Raw genomic sequence first — 10,924 nt, 5'->3', positions numbered from 1 at the left:
GATGTGGGGAATTCTTTTTATTTTTTTATTTTTTACTCCTGGCTGTTCAGGAACTCTGCAGAACAGGCGGGCCTCAAACTCAGAATCATGCCTGTCTGTCTTCTAAGGGCTGGGATTAAAGATCTGTGCCACCATAGCCTGGCTGATGTGGGGTGTTTTTAAAAAAGAATGTATTTATTTTATGTATGTGAGTACACTGTAGCTGTCTTCAGACACACCAGAAGAGGGCATCAGATCCCATTACAGATGTTTGTGAGCCACCATGTGGTTGCTGGGATTTGAACTCAGGACCTCTGGAAGAGCAGTCAGTGCTCTTAACCGCTGAGCCATCTCTCCAGCCCCCAATAGGGTGTTTTTAACATGTTTACATTAATACACTGAATCACAAGTGTGGGCTACACTGTAAACAAGGTGAATTTTTAAAGGTATGCATATATAGACTGTCTTTAACTGTACTGGCTGGTTCTGTGTGTCAGCTTGACACAAGCTGGAGCTGTCACAGAGAAAGGAGCCTCAGATGAAGAAATGCCTCCACGAGACCCAGCTGTAAGGCATTTTCTTTTCTTTTTTTTAAATATGGAAGCTTCAGGAATTTGCGTGTCATCCTTGAGCAGGGGCCATGCATCTTCTCTGTATCGTTCCAATTTTAGTATATGTGCTGCCGAAGCAAGCACAGGCATTTTCTCAGTTAGTGATCAAGGAGGCTCCGAGGGCCCAGCCCTCTGTGGGTGGTGCCGTCCCTGGGCTGGTGGTCTTGGGTTCTATAAGAGAGCAAGCTGAGCAAGCCAGGGGAAGGTAGCCAGTCAGTAACATCCCTCCACGGCCTCTGCATCAGCTCCTGCTTCCTGACCTGCTTGAGTTCCTGTCCTGACTTCCTTTGGTGATGAACAGCGATGTGGAAGTGTGAACTGAACTTTCCTCCCCAACCTGCTTCTTGGTCATGATGTGTGTGCAGGAATAGAAACCCCAACTCTGACACTAACTTACATGTTATGATGATTTGACTTAAAATAATTTTTGTGTGTGTATATGATGAGTATACATGCATGTAAACCTTCAGATGTTGGTTCTTTCCTCCCTCCACTGCAGGTTCTGGGGACTGACCTTGGGGGTTGTCACACTTGAGCCACAAGTACTTGTACCACTGAGCCACCTCAAAGGATTTTTTTTTCTGACTTCTTCATGATTCGAAAGGATATGTACTCAGTGTAAAGAATACTCCAGATCTGTGACTTTCGATCCTTCCCAGGCTACACTGTACACACTCCCGAGTGGCTAAGAGCTGTCAGAGAGCTGTAGTTCTATGAGCCATGGCCTGCTGAAGGGGATCAAGCAATGGCTGCCATGAAGCATCCTGAGCCATGACGCTGGTAGGTGTCTCCAGTGCACTCTTGAATTATGGGTAATGTGTTCAGCTTAGGATGAGTTGCCTAGGTCCAGAGCATCAGTGTAAGCGAGGACGGCATGTGTCTTTGTCCATTTGTCTTACTATAACAAAGCACTTAGACCAAGTGACTTGTAGTGAGCAGGAGTTAATTTTCTCATGGCTCTGTAGTCTGAGAATTGCAAGAACGACATCTTAATTTAGTGAGTTCCAGGACTACATATCGAGACCCTGTCTCCATAGAAACCAAAACCCAAACCAAAACCAAACCAACCAAACAAACAAACACGAAATGAAATAAAAGGGTCAGACCAAGATTTGAGGGGGCTTCGCTTGGAGCGCACTTGACTCAGAGATGTTTGAGATTAAAGGTCACACCACACCCTTTCCAAGCCCACACTCCGTAAAGACGAAACCAAGTTCAGCTCGAGCGCCAAGATTATGAAGCCCAAGATTATGAAGGCCAAGAAGCGGGACGAGTCAGAGTCTGACTTCTCTCAGGTGCTGCTCAAGCTGCAGATGAACTCAGATCTCAAGGCGCAGCTGCGGGAATTCAACATCGCTGCGGCAAAGGAACTCGAAGTCGGTGGTGGTCGGAAAGCCATCATAATTTTTGTACCAGTTCCTCAGCTGAAATCTTTCCAGAAAATCCAAGTCCAGCTAGTTCATGAATCGGAGAAAAAGTCTGTGGGAAGCACGTGGTCTTTATTGCTCAGAGGAGGATTCTGCCCAAGCCGACCCGGAAAAGCCATTCAAACAATAAGCAAAACGGCCCAGAAGCTGCACCCTGACCGCAGTGCACCACGCCATCCTGCAGGACTTGGTCTTCCCAAGTGAAATCGTGGGTCAGAGGATCCGTGTGAAACTGGATGGCAGCCGGCTCATAGAAGTTCACTTGGACAAAGCACAGCCGAACAACGTGGAGCAGAAGGTCAAAACTTTTTCTGGTGTGTACAGGAAGCTCACAGGCAAGGCTGTCCCAGAGTTTCAGTTGTAAAGAAAATGACTGAGTAAAGTGTCATTCATAGTAAAAATAAGTAAGGTCACAGCACGTTGCTGCTGGAACCAGTGAGAAATCTGCCACAGACAAGCCTGGAACAGACCCTAAACACACAGGACTAGAAATGTGTACAGCGATCTTGGTTATTTTCCTTCGGGGAACGGTGTGAGTGGAGTCTGCTGGCTACCAGAGCGCAGAGGGGACCAGCAGCAGCAGACTTATCCTCGACAAGCATGTCCGGCTTCAGATCTGCCATGAAGAGCCAGGAGGTGGCAGGGTGCAGGCTGCTCTGGTCTCATCCTGAGCCCAGCTGTGGGCACACTGCTTGGACGAGCTTCTCGTTCCTAAGATTTGACATCTGTTCGCTAACATTCTGGTGGTATTTTCTGTGACAAAGCGATACATGGCATTTTGACATTTAGAAGAATATCAGAAAGAAGAATATCACAAAGGCTGGGGAGCTGGCTTAGTGGATAAAGTGCTTGCTGCACAAACGTGAGGACCGAGGTTCAGATTCCCATCTTCATACAAAGCAGACACAGGGTGCACACTTGTACTCCCAGTGCTGGTAAGAGAAAGCAAAGGATCCTCAGGGTGTGCCCACCAGCTAACCTAGGCAATCAGTGAGCTGTAGGCTCACCGAAGGACTTGAGAGGCAAGGGAGGGAGTCAGAGAGACAGTCCAGCAGGTAAGCGCACCAGTGGCCCTTGCAGAGGACCTGGGTTGGGTCCCCAGAACCTACATGGCAGCTCGCAGCAGACTAACTCCAGTCCCAGGAGATCTGATGTCCTCTTCTGAAAGCATGTCACACACGGACATTTAGACAAATGCAGGCAAATCATTCATGCACACAAAAATGACACAATAATAATTAATAATAAAAAGGAAATTGAGGGAGGTACCCAACATTTACCTCTGCCCTTCATACCTTCTCTCTCTCTCTCCCTCTCTCTCTCTCCCTCTCTCTCTCTCTGTATTAATTTATTTTCTGTAATTAATTTGCTGTGATAACAAACTGACTAAGAACAACTCAGGGAGGAAAGGAATGATTTCATCGTACAACTTCCAGGTCATCGTCTGACACTGAGGGAAATCAGGGCAGGAGCTGAAGCAAAGGCCATGGAGAAACACGGCTCACTGGTTTGCTCTTCACGGCTGCCTCAGCTCACCTTTTTATACAACCCACGGCCACCTACCCCTACCCAGGGATGGTACCACTCACAGTAGGCTGGGCTCTTGAATGTCAATCATTAACCAAGAAACACCCCCCATACACACACACACACACACACACTTGCCTATGGGACAATCTTGTGGAGGCTTTCTCAGTTAAGAGTCCTTCTTCCTAGATGATCTTAGCATGTGTCAAGCTAACAAAAAAACTAACCAAGGCACATGAGAAGCAAATATTTGGAAGTGCACTTGGTTCGTCTTACTCTGGGACAGCAGATGCCAGATTAGAGAGACCATGTGGCCGCTGGCCATAAGATGCTGCTGTGTGATCCTCGTTCTCTCAAAGCCCAAGATGAGGTCCAACTGCCATCGTCCTTCTGCATACAAGCCCAAGCAGAGGCCAAGCTTGACCTGGTATTGGGCTTCTGTAGAAATGAGTCTCCATGTCTGGTTTAGTCAGGGATCCCTTGCTAAGCCTCCTGCTCCCTGGCCATCTACAAGCCCAGTCAAGCTAGGAGATACCAGAACCACGTGGTGGCTGGTGACCAGGCATCCCCTGTGGGTATCTCACTGTGGAGAAGGTGACAGGTAGTATCAAAGCAGAGAGTGAGAGTAAACTGGGGCTAAGTAATGAGACCAAAGAAGCATCAGAAGCTCAGGCCACTTCAGTGTCGGTTCCAGGAAGCATCGCTGGCCCCAGCACTGGATGTCCCATTTTGCACAGGGACAGGACAGCGATGAGCACCACTGTTTATCTCTCAACTGTGTAACCTCCTTAGACAGTATCCTGCACACAGAAGCTGCGTAATGACCGATTCATGACTTCGCTTGACCAGTGCCAAGATTTAGATTTGGAGGGACTTGTCACAGAGACCATGAGGACTGAAAGAGAAGGTCTGATGAAGTAGTGAGCTTCTGTCCTCGGTCATGGCTGTTTCAATCCACCTGGGCTTTAAGAGGGTGGCATTCACAGTGTCCTGTGTGTGATCCAATGATGCTAGTGTGTATGCTGCAAACCAGACAGACACATGAAAACAATCCAGAAGTTTCCTTCCCTTCTCTACATCCCCTTTGCTCCCTCCTTTCCTTTCTTTTTTTTTTTTTTCCGGAGCTGGGGACCGAACCCAGGGCCTTGCACTTGCTAGGCAAGTGCTCTACCACTGAGCTAAATCCCCAACTCCTTTCCTTTCTTGTCAAAGTCTCACTCTGTAACCTAGGCTGGCTTTAGATGATTCTGCCTCAGCTTCCAAAGTGCTGAGACTACAGGTATACACAACCATGCCCTGCTGGGCTACCTGATTCTTTTAAAGTCTTTATTATTTATGTACATGAATGTTTTACCAGCATGGATGTCTGTGCACCACATGTGTGCAGTGCCCACAGGAGCCAGAAGAGGGCATCATATCCCCTAGGATTAAAGTTACAAATGGCTATGAACTGCCATGTGGGCGCTGGGGTTTAAGCTCAGGTCCCACGGAGGAGCAGCCAGTGCTTACCGGCTAAGTGATCTCTCCAGCCCTCCCTACCTGCTTCTTGATGCCATCTCTCATTACTGTGACCTCAGGATTTGGCCTGTGCTACAATACGTAGCTGCTATTCAATGAATATTATTTTACTAGGAGTTTGTTCTTTGTATGTTGCACACAGTGGTTTTATTTCTGAGGGTTTTTCCTTCTGTCTTTGAGTGACTAATGTTTCGTTGTAATGACCCATGGGACTGGCTGTCCCAGGAAGACCGTAAGCAAGGTCTTTGTAATCAGGGCCACCCACTGTCCTAACCCTGCCTGCAGTACCCAGGCTAGCACACTGTAGGACTTTTCTAAGCATACTGGGAATGAGAGCGCCTGTCCTAAAACTCCCATTAGCAGATTCTCCATGGTTACCCAGGTCAGCCCGTCTTCAGTCCTAAGTTCTTGCAGCTGGCCCAGTATGTGGCCCTGCCCCAGAGCCATATAGCTCCAGCTATGGAGGGGGACAGGAGGAGGACCCAGGCCCGGCTCTCGTCCTCAGTGTGTGTGCACATATACATGGTCAGTAGCACAGACGCAGGTATAAATAACCCTAACTTAAAACTCTATTCCAGAGTCGGGGGGGGGGTGGAGGGGGGGGACTGAGCAAACACATCAGAGGAAGGAGGATTGCTTCCAGCTGTGGAGACCAGGCAGGCCTCCAGGACACTCACTGTCTTCTGCCGCTCACGCTCACGCTCACCCCCATCGCTCACCCCCATCGAGGAGGAGTGACCTCCCAAGACTTCAAAGGACTCTGAAACTAAGCTGATAACAGCAACTGGAGAGCCCCTCCCTGGCTATGCTCCTTGGAGTACTTTAGCATTTACTGTGTGTAGGAATTAGGATTTCTGTCGTCCCCCCTCCCCCCTCCCAGGGGTGTGTGTATGTGCGTGTGTGCGTGTGAGCATGTGTGTGTGTGTGTGTGTGTGTGTGTGTGTGTGTGCAGGTACACAAGCACTATTGTGCATATGTGGAGGTCAGAGGACTACACTGTATCAAAATTAGCTTTCCAGCTTGTTTTTCTTTTTTTTCTTTTCTTTTTTTTCTTTTTGGTTCTTTTTTTCGGAGCTGGGGACCGAACCCAGGGCCTTGCGCTTCCTAGGCAAGCGCTCTACCACTGAATTAAATCCCCAACCCCCCAGCTTGTTTTTCTTATTTGTTCTTCTCTGCTATGTACCCAAGGCTAGGCAGCCTGCAAGCGCCAGCCTTTCTTCTGTCTTGGTCTCCCATCATCCTCATAGGTGGTGCTCAGATTACAGCCACTGCTGCTACTGTGTCCAGCCTTTACCTAGGTTCAGGGGATCTAAACTCAGGTTGTAAAGCCTGACTCTGTATTTTTTATGGTTGAATACAATTCCGTTGTGTCTATGTATCAAATTTCCACTGTCTGGTTGATGGATACTGTGGCACAGTGTAGCAACAAGCGTGGGTGTTCTGGTGTCTCTGTGATGTGCTTAGCTTCCCTTGGGTGCTCTCTCAGCAGCCAGGGGCTGGTATTGTTGGATCACAGGGTAGTTCTTTCAGTGTTGTGAGGAAACGCCACACTGACTTCCAGAGTGGTCAAAGAGTTTTTACCATTTTACCTTTGTTTTTTTAGACTTATTTATTTATTTCATGTATGTGGGTACACGGTCGCTGTCGAACACACTAGAAGAGGGCATCAGATCCCATTACAGATGGTTGTGAGCCACCATGTGGTTGCTGGGAATTGAACTCACGACTTCTGGAAGAGCAGTCAGTGCTCCTAACCACTGAGCCATCTCTCCAGCCCCCATTTTACATTCTTATCTAAGGGTTCCCCTTTGCCCATATTCAGACAGAAATTTGTTATTTTCTTGGATTAAAGCATTTGAAATCTAAGGGTGCTGGAGAGATGGCTCAGTGGTCAAGAGCACTGGCTGCTCTTCCAGAAGTCGTGAGTTCAATTCCCAGCAACCACATGGTGGCTCATGACTATTCTTAATGGGATCTGATGCCCTCTTCTGCCTTGCAGGTGTACATGCAAATAAAGCACTCATATACATAAAATTAAAAAAAAACTAAAAAAAAAAAGCAGTTGGTAGTTTAGGCAGTTTGGGTTTTTTTCTTCCTTTCTTTCTTTTAAATACCAGAAGAGGGCATTGAATTCTATTACAGATGGTTGTTACCCACCATGCACTTGCTGGGAATTGAACTTAGGACCTCTGGAAGAGCAGTCACTGCTTTTAACTGCTGAGCCATCTCTCCAGCCCCGTTTTGTTTTCCAAGACAGGGGGTTTCTTTGTGGAACAGAGCCCTGACTATCCTAGACTTGCCTTGTAGACCAGGCTGGCCTCAAACTATCAGAGATCTGCCTGTGTGTCACAGTGCCCAGATTTGGCAGGGTTTTGTTGTTTTTGTGATTATTTTATGAGTATGTTCACATGGCGGGCACTCTTGGGGTCCAGAAAGGGCATCACACACTTTTGGAGCTGTAGTTACGGGCGTTGGGGAGCTGCCTGGTGGTGAGCATAATTGAGCAGCAAGCATTCTCGCCTCAGTTTTGGTTTTACTCTGTAGCTTAGGCTGACCTGAATTTCCAGGGATCCTTCAGTCTCTCAGTCTAGAGTGTTAGGATTACAAGCCGGAGCCACAATGCCTGACACAACACCCTTTTAATTCCCATCTCTCTGAAGGCTAAGGATGGCTTTGTTTTCTTTTTATTTTGACCAGGCATAGCTCTTTTTTGATCTTTTAGATCATTTGCCTATTATTGATTGCATTTTGTTGTTTAATATTTGGAGGGTTTGTTTTGCTTTGCTTTTTAAACAAGATCTTTACATATAGCTGTGGCTGGCCTGGAACTCACGAAGTAGACCAGGTTCAAGCTCAAGAGATCTGCCTGCCCCTACCTCTTGTGTTTAAGGCTGTATAGATTAATTTTCCTGTTAATCTATCAGATGTTTAGTTGGCAAGGTTTTCTCCTGTTCTGTAAGTGCTCTTCCCTCTCTCTGTCCTTTCTGTTGCTACACAGAAACTTGTTTCCTGAAATCCCATTTGTCCATTCTGGAACTATTTTCTGAGCTTCTTTCCTTTTCAGAAAATTTCTTGTGTCTGCCTCCATCCTGAAGTGTCTTCCTCTAATGGCTTGAAGAGTTTCAGGTCTTACATTAAGGTGTTTTGTCCATCCTGAGTTCATTTCTTTTAGTAGGGTTTGTTTTGAAACAGGGCCTTGCTATATAGCTCTGGCTGTTCTGGAATCCACTATGCAGACAAGGCTGGCCTCAAACTCACTGAGATCTTCCTGTCTCTGCCTTCTGACTATGGGATTAAAGGTGTGAGCAACTATGCCCCAAATACAAGATTCATTTTTTATTTTATATATGTAAGTGTTTTCCTGCTTGTTCCCTAGCCTTGATGTAATGGCTCTTCCTGGTTGTCAACTTGATGATATCTGGAATGAACTAGAATCCAGAATTGGAGGGTTCACCCGTGATCTTGAGCCTGGAAGACACAAGTTTCTGACCTGGATCTTGGCATGGAGATCTTGAGGCAGAGTGACCATGAAAAGCTTAGGCCCAGGCAAGGTAGCACATGCCTTTAATCCCAGGAGACTAGGGCAAGGAGATCTCTGAGTTCAAAGTCAGCTGGGACAAAACAAGTCCCAGATCCAGTTGTGGTGGTACACACCTTTGATCTGGGCCACACCTTCTGCTTGACACCTAAATAAGGGCACTGGAAGAAGGAAGGTCCCCTCTTCCCCTGCTTGCATTTACTTGCCAGCACATCCATTGGAATCTACTTCTACAGAAGAGCAGCTGACACAACCAGCCTTGTGGGACTGAGCAACTACTAGGTTCTTGGACTTCCCATCCACAGCTGCCCATTGTTGGGGAGTTGGACTACGGACTGTAAATCATCATAATAGATCCCCTCAATATAGAAAGACATGCCATATGCTCTGTGACTCTAGAGAGCCCTGACTAACCTACATGTAGGTTGGTTCAAGTGCTTGATTTACAACTGAGCACTTGAGGTCTGCTCCTTTGGTTCTTAGTTTCTTCACGTTTTCTATCATGACAGGATACTTCAGATGATCATACAATTTCCTCTTTATTTTTTTAAAAGATGTATTTGCCTATTATGTATGCAGCATTTTGCCTGCATGTATGCCTGCAGGCTAGAAGAAGGAAGGCACCAGGTCTCATTACAGGTGGTTGTGAACCACCATGTGGTTGCTGGGAATTGAACTCAGGACCTCTGGAAGAGCAGTCAGTGCTCTTAACCACTGAGCCATCTCTCCAGCCCCTGATTATACGATTTTCATTGTGTTTTTCAAGATGAGATGTATTAGTGACTTCTGAGTTGCTATGTTAACCAAAGAAGCATCTTAAGGGAGGAAAGACTTATTTTGGCTCGTGGTTTTGAGAATGTAGTCCATTTGGACAGGGAAGGCCAGGTAGAATGCTCAGCAGTAGGAGCAGGTGGCAGACTCCTTGCATCAGAAGCCCACCAGTGGAGAAGAGTTTCTGCCGTTTTTGAGAAGTGGGAAGGACCTTACTGGAGTGGCTGTGGCCGTTGCAATGGCAGTGTTTGCAGTGGATCCCCAGGCACCCACGCTAGGATCTGAACCAATGATGTTGGGCTCACCTACATCTCCAGAGCCAGGCCAGTCCTTACCTAGATTTTTAATGGGGGATCTACCAGCTCCAGGGACTCCACAACTTCGATCAATTAGCGGCCCTTCAGTAGGAGCAATGGAAATGAGGTCACCTTTACTTGCAGGGGGCTCCCCACCACAGCCAGCTGTACCTGCTCATAGAGATAAAAGTGGGGCTCCACCTGCTAGAAGTATCTATGATGACATTTCCAGCCCAGGACTTGGATCAACACCTTTGCCTTCAAGAAGACAGGCAAGTATTTCCATGTTGCACAGTCCCCTTGTTGGAGTTACAACTGCTGTGACTGGGCAAAGCCTGCTCAGTCCAGCAAACAATGGTCAACTACGAAGGACGACACTATCTCCTGCCCAACTGGATCCCTTTTATACTCAAGGAGATTCTCTGACCTCAGAAGGTCACCTAGATGACACCTGGGTGACTGTGTTTGGGTTTCCAGAAGCATTTGCTTCTTATGTATTATTATAGTTTGCACAACATGGGAATATCTTAAAGCATGTGATGTCTAAACTGCAAGCCCGGAAAGCCTTAAGCAAAGATGGGAGGATATTTGGAGAAGCCATCATGACTGGTGTCAAGCCATGTATGGATAAAAATGTCATGGAAACAGTGACAGAGGAGTCTTGTCATCTCCATCTCTGGCCTTTACACCACCGATTAGGACCTTAGGCACTCCGACACAGCCTGGAAGCACTCCTAGGGTTTCTACCATGAGGCCTCTCACCATGGCATGCAAGGCCTCCACTAGTGACTATCAGGTTATTTCTGACAGAGAAACACCAAAAAAGGATGAGAGTCTTCTGTCCAGAGCGATGGAGTACATACACACTCGGTCGGTGGGACAGTGAGAGCTGGACTGAGCGTTAGCAGAGGACTGCCAGTTTCCTCAGGTTAGTTGTATAGCCATGCTGGCAGGGTTGGGGACCCATCTCGGATTCATCTTTACAAACCTTTGTTTAAGGAAACAGCCCATTTGTAGCTTGCACTTTAAAAGATGGCCGTGATACACCTGCAGAGAAGCCGTCCAGATGGTATTCTGTGCTCTGTGATACAGTGCATGCTTAGTGCCCTGTCCTTGGCGTCTGCCGCAGTAATTAAATGATTGAGCTTGAAGTGAGTCTCATTGGCTTTCATGGGAAGATGGATGAATTCCACAGAGCGACAGCTGCTTTACCAAGACACAGTGATCACGATTAGCAACTTGAATTATGGTCTTAAT

The 10,924-nt window shown here is 47.1% G+C and overlaps 1 non-coding gene and 2 pseudogenes across 1 annotated transcript; 2 read left to right on the top strand and 1 right to left on the bottom strand.

Moving 5' to 3' along the window:
- Positions 1–569: 569 nt before the first annotated feature.
- On the bottom strand, positions 570–674 carry LOC120094402 (U6 spliceosomal RNA). Its single transcript, XR_005488728.1, has one exon. It is a non-coding gene; the product is annotated as a U6 spliceosomal RNA (small nuclear RNA).
- Positions 675–1,361: 687 nt separating this feature from the next.
- On the top strand, positions 1,362–2,381 carry Rps7-ps9 (ribosomal protein S7, pseudogene 9; annotated as a pseudogene).
- A 7,198-nt stretch (positions 2,382–9,579) lies between these two features.
- On the top strand, positions 9,580–10,924 carry Nup35-ps1 (nucleoporin 35, pseudogene 1; annotated as a pseudogene).

Source organism: Rattus norvegicus, chromosome 8 (assembly GCF_036323735.1).
Source record: "Rattus norvegicus strain BN/NHsdMcwi chromosome 8, GRCr8, whole genome shotgun sequence".
In the NCBI taxonomy this organism is placed as follows: domain Eukaryota; kingdom Metazoa; phylum Chordata; class Mammalia; order Rodentia; family Muridae; genus Rattus; species Rattus norvegicus.
Note: the sequence above shows the minus strand (reverse complement) of the source record. Positions and strands in the feature narration are given on the sequence as shown.